The sequence below is a fragment of the Salvelinus sp. IW2-2015 genome, linkage group LG33 (genome assembly GCF_002910315.2).
Source record: "Salvelinus sp. IW2-2015 linkage group LG33, ASM291031v2, whole genome shotgun sequence".
NCBI lineage: Eukaryota > Metazoa > Chordata > Actinopteri > Salmoniformes > Salmonidae > Salvelinus > Salvelinus sp. IW2-2015.
Genome location: NC_036872.1, coordinates 15852155 through 15869347, shown reverse-complemented (window position 1 = coordinate 15869347; position 17193 = coordinate 15852155). Strand labels below are relative to the sequence as shown.

At 43.1% G+C, this 17193-nt stretch overlaps 1 protein-coding gene across 5 annotated transcripts in view; it reads left to right on the top strand.

Moving 5' to 3' along the window:
* Positions 1-7161: 7161 nt before the first annotated feature.
* The window catches only part of LOC111957775 (GTPase-activating protein and VPS9 domain-containing protein 1), a 43685-nt gene continuing 33653 nt past the window's right edge, over positions 7162-17193 (top strand). For all 5 annotated transcript variants that reach the window (XM_023978763.2, XM_023978765.2, XM_023978764.2 and 2 more), the window contains exon 1: positions 7162-7347. The gene's annotated coding sequence lies outside the window, so the exon portion shown is untranslated. The remainder of the gene's footprint in view (positions 7348-17193) is intronic.

The window sequence follows — 17193 nt, the reverse complement described above, 5'->3', positions numbered from 1 at the left end:
TATGCACAGGCCAGCTTAGTAAAGTGATCAGTCACTACTAACACATCAATAGACTTGTTGTTTGAATCTTCTGCAGTCCAGAAATCAATACACACAAGTTCTAAAGGTGCCGTTGTCACAATGGAGACAAGTGGAGCTCTTGCTTCAGGCTCAGGTGCTTTACTCAACACACATCTCTTACAGTGGGCCACGTATTCCTTGACATCCTTCTCCATAGATTCCCAGTAAAACCGCTGTCTCGTGAGCCACAATGTGCGCTGCTGACCCTGATGACCAGCATCATCATGAACTCCCTTCAACACAAGGCCTCTCAAAGACACAGGTACGACATACTGGAATATTTTCTTCTTACTCACTGGGTGTTTTGAGACACGATACAGAATCTCTAACCGCGTGGTGAGTTTTCCCCACGGTCTTAGAGTATAAACTGTTTCTTTAGCTTCAAGGACTCGCTCTCTCCTAGATGGGCGGCCGGCCTCTATCTACAAAGAACATGACTCTGCTGACGACAGGATCCAGTGACTGGTTTTCATACAGCTCCTTGTGTGTAAGGACAGGTAATGGGCTCTGACCCATGGACATCAACTTCTCAAGGTGCTGCACATGTGAAACTGCCCTCACTGTGGCACCATCATCACATCGGCGATTGTCTTGGAGGACAGCAGACACCTCTTCACAGGAAACCAACCCACTGACATCGTCTCCAGCTTTACTCAACTCACTCCCAGGAGCCATAGACGTTCTACAGAGCCCATTACCTGTCCTCACAGGAGAGACGGAACATGTCTTGTACATCATCCACTCGAAGACCTCTGGCTTCCTCCAGCAGGACATCATATGGAATTCTTGTCAGTCGGTGCAGAACTTTGGAGCGGACAAATGGCTCTCTGCTCAAAGCATCAGCAACGACATTCTTGGGCCCTGGTATGTGCTGGATATCAAAATCAAAGGGTGCCAGCTTTGCAACCCATCTCTGCTCGCATGCATCAAGTCTTGGCTTTGTAAAAATATATTTGAGTGGATTGTTTTCGGTCCACACAGTAAACTTATGCCCTCGCAGCCAATGGCTGAACTTATCATGAATGGCCCATTGCATGGCTAGAAATTCCAGCCGGTGAACAGGATACTTGGATTGTGCATGATTAAGAGACTTACTAGCAAAGGCTATTGGCCTGGCTATGGCCTTCCCATCTTGCACTTGGGATAGTACAGCTCCCAAACCACTAGTAGATGCATCAACAGAAAGTAAAAATGGCAGAGAAAAATCTGGATGAGCCAGCAGTGCCTGGTCAACTAGTGCTGCTTTCAAAGCTTCAAAAGCGAGTTGACATTTGGCAGTCCAGTCTGCAGCAGTGAGCCTGCGAGAGGGACCAGGCCTCTTTCTGCCCTTGCCTCTCCTAGGCTTCTTCTGACCTGTAGTCAGATGAAACAATGGCCTAGCAACCATGGAACAATTCTCAATGTAGTGTTGATAGTATACTACCATACCAAGGAAAGAACGGATTTTGCTAGGAGACGGAGTGACACCATCAGCTTCCATCATCTCACTCTCAGTCACATTTAAAATGGTTTGAACCTTAGCAGGGTCAGTGGCTACRCCCTCCTGAGAAATGATGTGGCCCAAAAACTTAACAGACCTCCTCAAAAACTTGCACTTAGACGGAGACAGTTTAAGATTGTGCTCCTGMAACCGCTGAAAAACCATCTCAAGTGTCTGCAATCTCTCTTCCTCCGTCTTAGCAAAAACCATCAGATCATCCAAATAGCAAAGGAGACTTAGAAAGTTTTGGTCCCCAAAGATGGTCAGCATCATTCTCATAAAAGTAGCTGGGCTGTTGCAAAGGCCTTGAGGTAAACGATTGTACTCGTGCAGACCTAAAGGAGAGAAAAGGCAGTGTATTTCTTATCCTCTTCATGCAGTGGCACATTGTAGTACCCTGATGTCAAGTCCATTGTGCTGAAGAAGGCATTACCTCCCAGCGCAGCCAGTACATCAGCCTGATGAGGCAGGGGATGAGCATCCTTTACTGTGCGGGCGTTTAACCACCTAAAGTCAGTACATAGACACAAGTCCACATACTTTTTCCATACCAGCACCAATGGTGAGGCATACTCGCGGCTGGATTTTCTGACGATTTCCTTTTCCTCCTTATCATCCAGTGTTTCCCTGAGTTTTTGGTAATGAGCTGGAGAAAGCCTATGATAAGGTAATCGAAATGGGCGGTCATCAGTCAGCCGTATGCGATGGCAGAACTCTTTTGCCTCTCCACAATCCAGGCTATGTCTAGAGAACACGGTGTCATACTTCTCAATTAAACCGACAAGTTTGTCTTTCCAGAACTGTGAAACTGGACACTCCTCAACAGACAGGCCTTGAAGTCCAAGATTGCTCAGTGTACTGTTGCCATTAACTACACTGCCACCAACTGAACTCTTAGCTGTAAGACTGCCATGTGAGCTGTCACATTGTACTTTTGCCACGTTCTGGTAAGCTGCTTGCCATCATCAAAATCCTCCAATGCAATGCAAGGGTACACATCTGCCACTTTAGCATTTCGTCTCAGGGTAACTGGCGAAGTTGTTGGATTCACAATCTTCACAGGGAGCCATCCATCCCCCCACAGAGGCATAACTACTCTCCCTACTAGTATGTGTCGATTCACACAACGAGACATGCTGGGCTCGACAACAACAGTACTGCCCACAGAGTGTTTGGTCTTTGGGGGTAGGCGACCTCACACCAGATGCTCACTCATGGGTTGGAGCGTTACTGCTCTCTTCAACTTAATGGTGCCCACTTTATCTGGGATGGAGTCTCCTCTCCATCTCTCCAGATTTGATAGGAGACGCAGGAACTGGCTGTCATCACACTGGCCAGAAGGACCTGGCGTACCCACCACCCGCCAGTAGCTGTCATTTGATGTGAACTGTCTAATCAAAGACTTCAACACGTTACTGCCCACAATGAGTTCATCAACCTGCCCATCTACAATAAGCACTGGGACTACATAACTGAAGCCATAAAACTGTAGTTGTAAGTCACACATGCCCACTGGGATAGTTTGCGTCCCACGACAACCCACCAGGATGATGTCTGAAGGACCTAGAAGTTCCCCTCTACCACTCCTGCCTCCCTCAACCGAGGTACAATATCTGTGCGCAGAGTAGTAGCCATGGACCCACTATCTAACATCCCCTTCAGCTCAACTTTATCCTGTACCAGCACGGTGGTGTAAAACAAACTGTAATTCTCATTGTGTTCTGAAAAATTACTTTGTTGTTCTTGGGTACTGACTCACAAAAATAAGAATAAACAGATTGGATATCATCATCAGTGGAGGAAAAATTAGACTGCCCCACATTGCCCTCCTCAGAATGGAGGCTTTMTAGTTTTCCAGACCTGCCAGTCTGTCCACATCCAGGGCTCTTTCGCTTCCCAGTCTCACTACAGTCAAAGCTCATGTGGCCAGGAGAGAAGCACTTGAAACACAGCTGGTGCATCTGACAGTGAGCTTTGGTCCAGTGATTAGTGCTTCCACAGACAGCGCACTCACGCTCACGTTTGGGGAACTGTTTACGGGGCCCTCTGTTCACAGACTGAGTATTGCTGAGAAGAGCCTTCTCTAACATACTCAAAACATTCTCTAATGTACCACCCTCAGATACAGATGGGGCCTGTTCTGGTTCACGGCCACATCGAGAAAAAGATGACACATTAGGTCTGCTCACAGGATCCATTTCCTCCTGGTGGGAATCAAAGACAGCAGCCACCTGCTGTGAAAGTTGTGTTCTACATGGTTTACGCTCCCTTAACAGTTCATTCAAACGATCCTGTACCTCACTGGCTGTCCAGTCACGAAGGGATTTGCATTTGAACACTTGGGCCAACTCTTTATCAGGACAGTTGCGTACAAACATGACTGCCAACTCTGAGCACTGATTGGGCAAGGTTCTACCCTCACTTACAAGGTACTGTTCAGCTGCCTCTGCAGCTTTGTTAAGCCTAATCCAGAAATCTAGTGGACCCTCATTAGCATATGAGTTCATTGAATAGAAATCAGCTAATAGCATACCTGAGCAGACAGTATCCCCAAAGTGTTGCTTGAGAACACTGAACACTGACTTAACATCTGTGACAACAGGGTTGTTACGCATCCAGACTTTTGTCACATCCCGTGCCCTCCCCATGAGCCTAGACATCACCTCCCCAACATTCTCAGACCCAGTGTAACCCCTCTTCTCTAGGTAGACTCCCATTAGCTCCTCCCACTCCAGGACAGAGTACTCATCTGAGCCATCACCCCTAAAGAAAGGTGGAGCACTAACATCTGACTTCACGACCAGATTCAGCTTGGACGCATCAATAAAAGTTGACTCACATTGCTCAGGCAGGGGAAACTGCTGGGGTTGGTGAGGGGAATGAGCAGGAGAAAGACTTGGAAGCCCCAGGCTACAGTAAACTCGCTCTGATAGATTCTCCTATCTCTGAACCAATCTGCTTAATAAGGTCACTAAGCTGACTCGGAGGTGTCCCATTATTACTGAGGACTGGGGATGATGGTACATCAAGAGACAGAGGTGGGATACCCTGGTCAGGTGGAGTAAACAGCCTACCCCTCCCAGTGCTTGTAAACTCAGGACTAGCAAACACTCTACTCCCAGGAGCTGACTGTACAAATGGTGTAAATGCAAGGACATCCCTCCCTCTACCCACACTAAAATCCCCAGCATAACTCATCTTATGGACTTGACAGTCTTCCATGGCTGGAACAGCACACCATACAATACAATACAAGTAAAATGATACAGAACATAATTCGGACAAAATAAAAGACATACCTGCACACGAAGAGACAACACACATTATGTTAACCCTTGGCGCAGTCCTAGCTCTCAGGCACCTGTGCAAGCACATGGACACTCACTCAAACACTGTCCCAAGTACTCACAAGTTACAATAGATACCCTAGTTATCGAGCTTTGTGATACTTGTTAACATAAAGCTTTATATTATCCACATTGTAACAAACTTATAGTAGCATAACAGTACATTGTGTAACATTATGACGGTTTTATATTAAACAATTTCGGAGCCAAGGACAACATACCTTGCTAGCTGAAGGTCAGGCAAAAGAGAACAATAAGGGTGTACGGAAATACAGATAACCCACGATGGGCCAAACCAAAATATACAAAACTTTTACAATCACATGTATGTACAATATTGATATGAAAAAGTGTTTGTAAACCAAAGAAAATCATTAGCTATGCAGCTGTAATTAAATAAAAAAATACACTGAATTCTTCTTATTATTATCAAATTATTAACATCCCCTCTTGACCTGGCCTATTTGAATTGGTCCTTGTGTGCAATTTGGTGCATAATCTAGGGGAACAACATCACACTGCTACACATGCAGAGCCCTGTATTCAGCTATTTCAAGTCTCTTAAGTAAACCATACAGAACACTAAAACAATGATCATACAATGTGATCAATTGACAAAAGTATTTAGTCTTTCCCCTTTTTGTTGGTCTTACAAGCTACGTCAGTGTCTTTTGTTGATGGTCTCCATGTGTTGTTCCATTTTGACCAATTTATGCACAAGTAGATGGGAAGCCTGTAGTTATTCACACTTCTATCAGATAGCCCTGAAGGACATTCAGATGATTCCAAGATTGATGAGCAACTGGCACATCCTTTTCTAACTAATGCATAGACAGACTGTAAATCAAATTAGCCATGGCACATCCTCTGCACTGGAAACTAGATATCCGGAAGGACTACAGCCCATTATACAGACATAGACAATACAGATAGTCATTTAAATGGTTAATCAATATTCAATTGCCATTTTGATAGTGCCTCGTAAATTGCCAACAGACACTATCCCATCACGATAGCACACCACCCTGCAATATGCAGGTAAATGTGAGAAACCAGCACTACTTCTGCTGGTCTTAAAACAGACATCTCAATATTCTTATGTAAGACAGTTTTCATCTTTGTTTTTCTTTACAAATGGAGATGGATGGCGAGAAAAACCTGGAGACAAGTCATTTTGAAGAGTGTATAAATTCATGGAACTTGATCGCCACCTATTGATGAACTTTAGACATTGCTAGTGGCAAATCAGGAATGTCAAATTACTGTATTTCATATTATTCGAAAACCTAGTTTGTAGTTTATAGCATACAAATCTGACCTGCATTTGTAAAAATAGTATGTTTTCTTTGTTCAGGTAGTCTGCCTAGTTTGAACAGTAGTGATGCCTCCTACACATTTACAGTGAGAAAAAGAAAGAAAGGTGGGCTTGTCATGGACAAAGATTTTCTAGATTTTGCATCCACAGCAAGAAAAGGTCAAGGACTCACAGCCTTGAGTCTCTGTTAGCATCATATGCACAGTTCATATATCCTCCTGACCCAGCAAAAAATATATATATTGCAGGGTGGTGCGCTATAGTGATGGGATAGTGTCTGTTGGCAATTTATGACCTGGTCTCCACAATCACCAGACCTCAACCCAATTGAGATGGTTTGGTATGAGTTGGATCGCAGAGTGAAGGAAAATCAGCCAACAAGTGCTCAGCACATGTGGGAATTCCTTCAAGACTGTTGGAAAAGCATTCCAGGTGAAGCTGGTTGAGAGAATGCCAAGAGTGTGAAAAGCTGTCATCAAGGCAAAGGGTGGCCACTTTGAAGAATCTCAAATATAAAATATATTTTGATTTGTTTAACACTTTTTTGGTTACTACATGATTCCATATGTGTTATTTCATAGTATGTCTTCACCATTATTCTACAATGTAGAAAATAGTAAAAATAAAGAAAACACATTGAATGAGTAGGTGTGTCCAAAGTTTTGACTGGTACTGTATATATGTTTTACATAAGTGTTTTTGTTTTTATTGGTGTATTTTTTTAACTGTATGTGTATGTAGAGGAATCGGTTATTAGTAAATGTGATATATATTTTTTTAACTTTACCGTAAATGTGTACAGTAAGTAAGAAAACATAGTTTAGCATCCTGAAGTCCACTACAGACGACATTTATAAACAAGCTCTTACTTAGCTCTTATTAAATGTAAAAACAGAAAACTCACCAAACTATTCGAGGTTGAGATATTTACTAAAATCTCTGTGACCCAGCGCGCATGCGGGTAGAGCGCGCCTACTCGTGATGACAGCAGATGACAGCTGACTGAGCTAGCGCTCTGACGAAAAGGGGAGATCAGGAACGGTCTGGAATAGACATATCTAGCGATTTAACTGGTCAGACACTGACATTATTTCACGGTTATAGGGATTCCATAGAGAACTGGTATACTATCAACAACTTGTTTGGTAAGTCATTGAATTCGTGTTATAGCTAACGCGTTAGCTAGTTCTGTTTTCATCGCTGGCCTTCATCTGCTAACGTTAGCTAGCTACTTCTTGGATGTCCTTCGTGATTGAACGCTATTTTCTTCCACAACTGGCCAGCCTGGCCTACCCGGGCAACATTGACATATCCCTATAAAGGTATCCCACCGTAGCTCGATGTTTGGCTAGTAACAGTGCTGCAACATTTCAAGTTGGTTAGGTCACTAGCTAACGTTACTTAACCAACGAGCTAGTAAGCTAGTTAACGGTTACCGTTGTTGATAGCTAGCTAAGTACAGTAATGTTAGCTATGCTCTCTGTGATAACTAGTTAACTATTTTGATTGTAAACTAGTACCTAGGCACCTAGCTAACTACGCTATAGCGACCTGTTAGTGTTAACGTTAGCTAGTTAACGTTAGTTAGATAATTAGGTAGTTGGCTAGATAGCTAACCAATGCGCCTCTAATAGCAAGCTTTCTAACTAGCTAGATTACTAGCATTTCACTGTTAACGTATGCCAGTATGATGAAAGGAAGCCAACTAACTGTTTATAACAGAGGCCGACGGTGACACATTAGCTAGTATTAGTAACTAACGTTAGTTAGCTAACTAGTTAGTTAAACTAAAAATTCCGCAAGATGTCGACTGTGTTGCAAAAGTGAACAAGACAAGGCTGGGGCCCTAAAAATTACTAGATGGGCAAGTTGTCTTGGTTGCTTGAATAATTAACTAGCTAGCGAACGGCGGTCGCCTCTCCTTACCCACCTGATCCCCTACATTAGGTGTAGAATTGAGCCCCACCCAGTGCAGGGGCCGTGACTATCCATGACTAGTGTAGTATGATGAACCATAAAGAACTTCAGACGTGTTTGTGTATCAAGCAGGGCTCAAAGGTTTTCAAAACAGAATGGTCACAATAATTTATGTTGATTTAAGGAATGCACTTGACCTTTTGATTAGGCTAATTGTTAGAGCCAAAACATGAATACATCTCAATCACACAAATGAAGAGTGTGCTCCTAACTTTTTATTTATTTATTTATTCTTGAGTTATAGTGATCTACCAGACATTGGATATCATTCAGGTTCCTATGAATCTCAACTGACTTTGCGCCTGGAGTACTAGTAGTGTTGTTCCGAGGCAAGGTAGAAGTCTTTGTTTTGGCAAGGTCAGGAGTAAGGATGTTGAACGCTCCAGAGCAGAGGATCAGGATGTCTCATTCAGTGTAGGAGTGCACTGTCAGGCTTTGTCTTCCTGACAGGCAGCATTTGGCCTACATTTAGCAAAATAAGATTTTGAGCATACATCTCAGTGAAGGTGTTGATTTTAGGCATACAGAATTTCTCCTTTCCTTATATTTGGAAGCTACCCATTTGCTCCCACCTCTGAACTTAAAGCCTTTGTAGATATTGCATGCTAGCACTGCTTTGACCTACAGAATGCCCTCCTTTTGGTTATGGTTGTGTAAGAGGAAGCGTTTACTCATTTGTAATCCCTGGGATCTGATAGCCTAACCCAAGGTTGTAGGCATTGATGATATCACTAGGGTTATTTTTCCGGTATTTTACAAATGTTTCAACCCTGAGAATAAATCCTTTTTCTCCCGAGTAACACAGTATTTCCCGCCAAAACCAGAAGTGTCATTCAAGAGCATTATAAAGCATATAAATATGCCTATGTCTGGATTTAAATAGAGCTTTGATTGAACATTCAAGCTTGATGCTACCTGAGCCTGATGAGCCATACATTAAACACATTTTATGAGCCCTTACATTAGACATTTAATGATCCCAAGCCCCCAAAAGTCAAAATGATTGTGCCGTTATCCAATACATATGTGATATAGGCTACTGTACATTACGCATGACAGAAAAACATACAAGTCCATAGATGTCGACAAACCATATCTGTATGGACCTCACTTTCTGCATGGGGGCATTGTCATACTGAAACAGGAAAGGGCCTTCCCCAAATTGTTGCCACAAAGTTGGAAGCACAGACTCGTCTAGAATGTTCTATTCTGTAGCGTTTAGATTTCCTTTCACTGGAAGTAAGGGGTCTAGCCCGAACCATGAAAAACAACCCCAGACCATTATTCCTCCTCCACCAAATTTTACAGTTGGCACTATGCATTGGGGCAGGTAGCGTTTTCCTGGCATCCGCCAAAACCAGATTCGTCCGTCGGACTGCCAGATGGTGAAACGTGATTCATCACTACAGAGAATTCGTTTCCATTGCTCCAGAGTCCAATAGCGACAAGCTTTACACCACTCCAGCCGATGCTTGGCATTGCACATGGTGATCTTAGGCTTGTGTGGCTGCTCGGCAAAGGAAACCCATTTCGTGAAGCTCCCGACAAACAGTTATTTTGCTGACGTTGCTTCCAGATCCAGTTTGGAACTCTGTAGTGAGTGTTGCAACCAAGACAGACAATTTTTACGTGCTACGCGCTTCAGCACATGGCAGTCCCGTTCTGTGAGCTTGTGTGGCCTACCACTTTGCGGCTGAGCTGTTGTTGCTCCTAGATGTTTCCACTTCACAATAACAACACTTAGTTGACCGGGGCAGCTCTAACAGGGCAGAAATTCGATGAACTAACTTGTTGGAATGGTGGAATCCTATGACGGTGCCACGTTGAAAGTCACTGCGCTCTTCAGTAAGGCCATTCTTCTAGAGGTCGACCGATTTAGGATTTTTCAACACCGATACCGATTTATTGAATGACCAAAAAAAGCCGATAACGATTAATCTGCAAATTTGTATCTATATATATATTTGTAATAATGACAATTACAACAATACTGAATAAACACTTTTAACTTAATATAATACATAAAATCGTTTTAGTCTCAAATAAATAATGAAACATGTTCAATTTGGTTTAAATAATGCAAAAACAGTGTTGGAGAAGAAAGTAAAAGTGCAATTTATGCCATGTAAAAAAAATCCTTGTTCAGAACATGAGAACATATGAAATCTGGTGGTTCCTTTTAACATGAGTCTTCAATATTCCCAGTTAAGAAGTTTTAGGTTGTAGTTATTATAGGAATTTATAAGACTATTTCTCTCTCTACCATTTGTATTTCATATAGCTTTGACTTTTGGATGTTCTTATAGGCACAATAGTATTGCCAGCCTAATCTCAGGAGTTGATAGGCTTGAAGTAATAAACAGCGCTGTGCTTCAAGCATTGCCAAGTGCTGCTGGCAAATGCAGGAAAGTGCTGTTTGAATGAATGCTAACGAGCCTGCTGCTGCCTACCACCGCTCAGACAGACTGCTCTATCAAATCATAGCCTTAATTATAATAAACACACAGAAATACGAGCCTTAGGTCATTAATATGGTCAAATCCGGAAACTATCATTTCGAAAACAAAACATTTATTCTTTCAGTGAAATACGGAACCGTTCCGTATTTTATCGAACGGGTGGCAACCCTATGTCTAAATATTGCTGTTATATTGCACAACCGTCAATGTTATGTCATAATTATGTAAAATTCTGGCAAATTAATTACGGTCTTTGTTAGGAAGAAATGGTMCACACAGTTCGCAACGAGCCAGGCGGCCCAAACTGCTGCATATACCCTGACTCTGCTTGCACTGAACGCAAGAGAAGNAATGTTATGTCATGATTATGTACAATTCTGGCAAATTAGTTTGCAACGAGCCAGGCGGCCCAAACTGCTACATATACCCTGACTCTGCGTGCAATGAACGCAAGAGAAGTGACACAATTTCCCCCTGGTTAATATTGCCTGCTAACATGAATTTATTTTAGCTAAATATGCAGGTTTAAAAATATATACTTCTGTGTATTGATTTTAAGAAAGGCATTGATGTTTATGGTCAGGTACATTCATGCAACGATTGTGCGCAGTAGGCTGTGATTCGATGATAAATTAATAGGCACTGCATTGATTATATGCAATGCAGGACAAGCTAGTTAACCTAGTAATATCATCAACCATGTGTAGTTAACTAGTGATTATGTGAAGATTGATTGTTTTTTATAAGATAAGTTTAACGCTATCTAGCAACTTACCTTGGCTCCTTGCTGCACTCGCGTAACAGGTGGTCAGCCTGCCACGCAGTTTCCTCGGTGAATGCAATGTAATCGGCTATAATCGGCGTCCAAAAATGCAGATTATCGATTATGAAAACTTGGAATCGGCCCTAATTACACTCTACTGACAATGTTTGTCTCTGGAGATTGAATGGCTGTGTGCTCGATTGAATACACCTGTCAGCAACTTGTTTGGCTGAAATAGCCAAATCCACTTATTTGAAGGAGTGTCCACATACTTTTGTATATGCGTTATACAGTGTAGTGTATGTGGGAGGTCTTTAAAAAAACACAAAATAACTTGTTCCTACACAGTAGTTGTAGGACAGGCTTAGGGTAGGCCTACTAGATGTGACAAACAATGTCTGTGGGGAACTCACGCATGAAAGAGACAAGGGTCTCTTATTCACATTTTTATTGTGCTGTCCAACACTCACTATTCCTGAGCTTCGGTGATGTAGCCTAGTGAATAATTTCTCAGATCCTCGTTCTGACTGAAGTACTTTAGGCTGTTTATTACCACCACCACTACCTCACTTTCAGCTACCCTGCTTACCCTGGTTTCAGTTTCATATTTGTATTTTCCTAATTATCTAAGACCAAATATCTGACAATCTTATGTTGTCAATTGGATGTGGTGGGGCTGGATTGCTGGAATAGGTTGGGTATAGTTTTGCCATGTCTCTTTGTGGTGTGTGAGCTCCTTCTGAGAGGTGATTGTTGGGAGGTGCAGCGTGCACCCCATACCATTGCACACAGGAGCTGGTAAAATGTCTGCAGTCCAACGGAAGAAGGCCTGATGAATTTCAAAGGGACACAGCCCTTGAAGCTGCTGTTGGGCTAGGCAACTGGAGTCGTTAACCTGCTCATGCAAACAGTCTTATTTGATCTCATGTTGAGGGGAAGTGAAAAGGGGACTTTGTGTTCGAGTTTCGAGTGCCTTTAGAAAGTGATTCCTTTCTGTGTGTCTATAAAAAGCACTTTGTTCTGTTGGCTTGTATTGCATGTTCAACTGAGGGAATGTTTGGGCTGTGTTCCAAACACCTCCATAAATGTGCTGTGTGGTGAGCTGCATCATTGGTTGAGGTGCTTTTCAGTTTTCTTTTCCAGATGGTTTGCTTCACAATGATTCCTTGTTCTGAGCCTAAGCATCATGTATGTAATGTTGGGAGGGATGGCTTTGGACTGAATTCTATTTCTAGCCTACCTACCGCTAACTACCGTCATTCTCTCGCACACCCCCGCCTGTGCCTTTTCACACCACCTACAGTGGTTTTTCTTCTGCTTTTGAGTTCCCTGTCCTTTTCCATTACTTACTTATTAGGTAGGTCTACTCAACAAATCTTCAACTCGGAAACTGCTTTACCCGTACCAGGCCACAGGTCCTACAGTACCACCTGTGTGTTGGCCCTAGGCCTACACCCTTTACTTCCACACAGGACTGTGACAAATGTAGTCTACTCTTTCAAGAGCCTACGGCACATGCGTATTCTCATGGACTGGTACACTGTTGGTCATTAATCTATTGATTAGCCTTAAGTAAGTGTTTGACAGATTTCTATTTATTTACCCGAGATCCCCCAGTGTTTTCATGGTTCCAGAAAACTTCACAGTGGCCAGTCCATCATTGGATTTAGCCTACTAAAGGAACACAGAGACTTTGTGTATAACCCATGATTAACCTTTCATATCTGGCATGACATGGTTAAGAAAACGCTTCATCAAAATATTTATGCCTCAAACCACATACGTTTAATAGTATCAAGCCTTTGTAGTTGTGTGCACGCTCTGAGGCAGGGTTCTCTGGGCTGTTTTCACAGGCCTCCCAGCCTCACAATCTTGTCTGTTTTCCTTGGTAGCAGCCATCCACAAAGAACCTTGTGTCAAAGAATGCTCTAGGAAATCAATTAAATTTCATGCATTCTGTCTGGTTTGTGTGTGAAGGAAAGGGAGACTAATATGATTTGCATATACTCTCGTGCTGTGAATAATGCTACCAGATGCTTGTGTGAGCGAGAGTAGGGGCTTGCTATTGTTTAAAAGCCCCCCCCCCCCCCCCCCCCACTGTCAATCTTAGCCAATATAACTAGTGTTTCTGCTTCTCTTGATTACTGACAGTCTACTTCCTCTGTCAGTGTGTGAGCTAGGATTCTGCACAACATGGCCTTTCCTGCTCTTCCTCAGGATTGCACTCTGAGAAATAAAAATGGTCCATTGTCCTCACTTGTAAATCTACTCCAAACTGCCCTGCATGTACAGTTGAAGTGGAAGTTTACATACATCTTAGCCCCAATACATTTAAACTCAGTTTTTCACAGTTCCTGACATTTAATCCTAGTAAAATTCCCTGTTTTAGGTCAGTTAGGATTACCACTTATTTTAAGAATGTTGACATGTAAGAATAATAGTAGAGTGATTTTTTCAGCTTTTATTTCTTTCATCACATTCCAAGTGGGTCAGAAGTTTACATACACTCAATTAGTATTTGGTAGCATTGCCTTTAAATTGTTTAACTTGGGTCAAAAGTTTCAGTTAGCCTTCCACAAGCTTCCCACAATAAGTTGGGTGAATTTTGGCCCATTCCTCCTGACAGAGCTGGTATAACTGAGTCAGGTTTCTAGGCCTCCTTGCTCACACACTTTTTCAGTTCTGCCCACAAATGTTCTAGGCTTTGTGATGGCCATTCCAATACCCTGACTTTGTTGTCCTTAAGCCATTTTGCCATAACTTTGCTTGGGGTCATTGTCCATTTGCAAAACCCATTTGCGACCAATCTTTAACTTCCTGACTGATGTCTTAAGATGTTGTTTCAATATATCCACATAATTTTCCTACCTCATGAAGCCATCTATTTTGTGAAGTGCACCAGTCCCTCCTGCAGCAAAGCACCCCCACAACATGATGCTGCCACCCCCGCGAATCACGGTTGGATGGTGTACTTCGGCTTGCAAGCCTCCCCATTTTCCCTCCAAACATAACAATGGTCATTATGGCCGAACAGTTCTGTTTTTGTTTCATCAGACCAGAGGACATTTCTCCAAAAAGTACGATCTTTGTACCAATGTGCAGTTGCAAACTAGTCTGGCTTTTTTATGGCGGTTTTGGAGCAGTGGCTTCTTCCTTGCTGAGCGGCCTTTCAGGTTATGTCGATATAGGACTCGTTTTACTGTGGATATAGGTAATTTTGTACCTGTTTCCTCCAGCATCTTCGCAAGGTCCTTTGCTGTTGTTCTTGGATTGATTTGCACTTTTTTGCACAAGTACGTTCATCTCTAGGAGACAGAGCGCCTCTCCTTCTTGAGCGGTATGAAGTCTGCGTGGTCCCATGGTCTTTATACTAGAGGTCGGCATGGCCGATTTTTAAAATACATAAATAAAAATAATAAAGTTAGGGCCGATTTCAAGTTTCCATAACAATCGGTAATCTTGCATTTTTGGACGCTGATTACGGCTGGTTACATTGCACTCCACGAGGAGACTACGTGGCAGGCTGACTTCCTGTTACGCGAGTGCAGCAAGGAGCCAAGGTAAGTTGCTAGCTAGCATTAAACTTATCTTATACAAAACAGTCAATATTAACATAATCACTAGTTAATAACCTCTACCGCTTCTCTCTCCCGGATCCGGGATCCTCCTCATCAAAAAAGCTGACTAGCATAGCCTAGCCTAACGCGACAGGGATATAATATAATTTCATGAAATCACAAGTCCAATACAGCAAATGAAAGATAAACATCTTGTGAATCCAGCCATCATTTCCGATTTTTAAAATGTTTTACAGCGAAAACACAATATACACTGCTCAAAAAAATAAAGGGAACACTAAAATAACACATCCTAGATCTGAATGAATGAAATATTCTTATTAAATACTTTTTTCTTTACATAGTTGAATGTGCTGACAACAAAATCACACACAAATTATCAATGGAAATCAAATATATCAACCCATGGAGGTCTGGATTTGGAGTCACACTCAAAATTAAAGTGGAAAACCACACTACAGTCTGATCCAACTTTTATGTAATGTCCTTAAAACAAGTCAAAATGAGTCTCAGTAGTGTGTGTGGCCTCCACGTGCCTGTATGACCTCCCTACAACGCCTGGGCATGCTCCTGATGAGGTGGCGGATGGTCTCCTGAGGGATCTCCTCCCAGACGCCATTCATTCCGATTTTAAATGTTTTACAGCGAAAACACAATATACACTGCTCAAAAAAATAAAGGGAACACTAAAATAACACATCCTAGATCTGAATGAATGAAATATTCTATTAAATACTTTTTTCTTTACATAGTTGAATGTGCTGACAACAAAATCACACACAAATTATCAATGGAAATCAAATATATCAACCCATGGAGGTCTGGATTTGGAGTCACACTCAAAATTAAAGTGGAAAACCACACTACAGTCTGATCCAACTTTTATGTAATGTCCTTAAAACAAGTCAAAATGAGTCTCATAGTGTGGCCTCCACGTGCCTGTATGACCTCCTACAACGCCTGGGCATGCTCCTGATGAGGTGGCGGATGGTCTCCTGAGGGATCTCCTCCCAGACCTGGACTAAAGCATCCGCCAACTCCTGGACAGTCTGTGGTGCAACGTGGCGTTGGTGGATGGAGCGAGACATGATGTCCCAGATGTGCTCAATTTGTTTCAGGTCTGGGGAACGGCGGGCCAGTCCATAGCATCAATGCCTCCTCTTGCAGAACTGCTGACACACTACAGCCACATGAGGTCTAGCATTGTCTTGCATTAGGAGGAACCCAGGGCCAACCGCACCAGCATATGGTCTCACAAGGGGTCTGAGGATCTCATTCTCACCTAATGGCAGTCAGGCTACCTCTGGCGAGCACATGGAGGCTGTGCGGCCCCCCAAAGAATCCACCCCACACCATGACTGACCACCGCCAAACCGGTCATGCTGGAGGATGTTGCAGGCAGCAGAACGTTCTCCACGGCGTCTCCAGACTCGTCACGTCTGTCACGTGCTCAGTGTGAACCTGCTTTCATCTGTGAAGAGCACAGGCGCCAGTGCGAATTTGCCAATCTTGTGTTCTCTGGCAAATGCCAAACGTCCTGCACGGTGTTGGGCTGTAAGCACAACCCCCACCTGTGGACGTCGGGCCTCATACCACCCTCATGGAGTCTGTTTCTGACCGTTTGAGCAGACGCATGCACATTTGTGGCCTGCTGGAGGTCATTTTGCAGGCTCTGCAGTGCTCCTCCTGATCCTCCTTGCACAAAAGCGGAGGTAGCGGTCCTGCTGCTGGGTTGTTGCCCTCCTACGCCGCCTCCACGTCTCCTCATGTACGCCTGTCCCTGGTAGCGCCTCCATGCTCTGGACACTACGCTGACAGACACAGCAAACCTTCTTGCCACAGCTCGCATTGATGTGCCATCCTGGATGAGCTGCACTACCTGACCACTTGTGGTTGTAGACTCCGTCTCATGCACCACTAGAGTGAAAGCACCGCCAGCATTAAAAGTGACCACAACATCAGCCAGGAAGCATAGGAACTGAGAAGTATGCTTTGGTCACCACCTGCAGACCACTCCTTATTGGGGTGTCTTGCTAATTGCCTATAATTTCCACCTGTTGTCTATTCCATTTGCACAACAGCATGTGAAATTTATTGTCAATCAGTGTGCTTCCTAAGGGACAGTTTGATTTCACAGAAGTGTGATTGACTTGGAGTTACATTGTGTTGTTTAAGTGTTCCCTTTATTTTTTTGAGCATGTATATTTATATTAC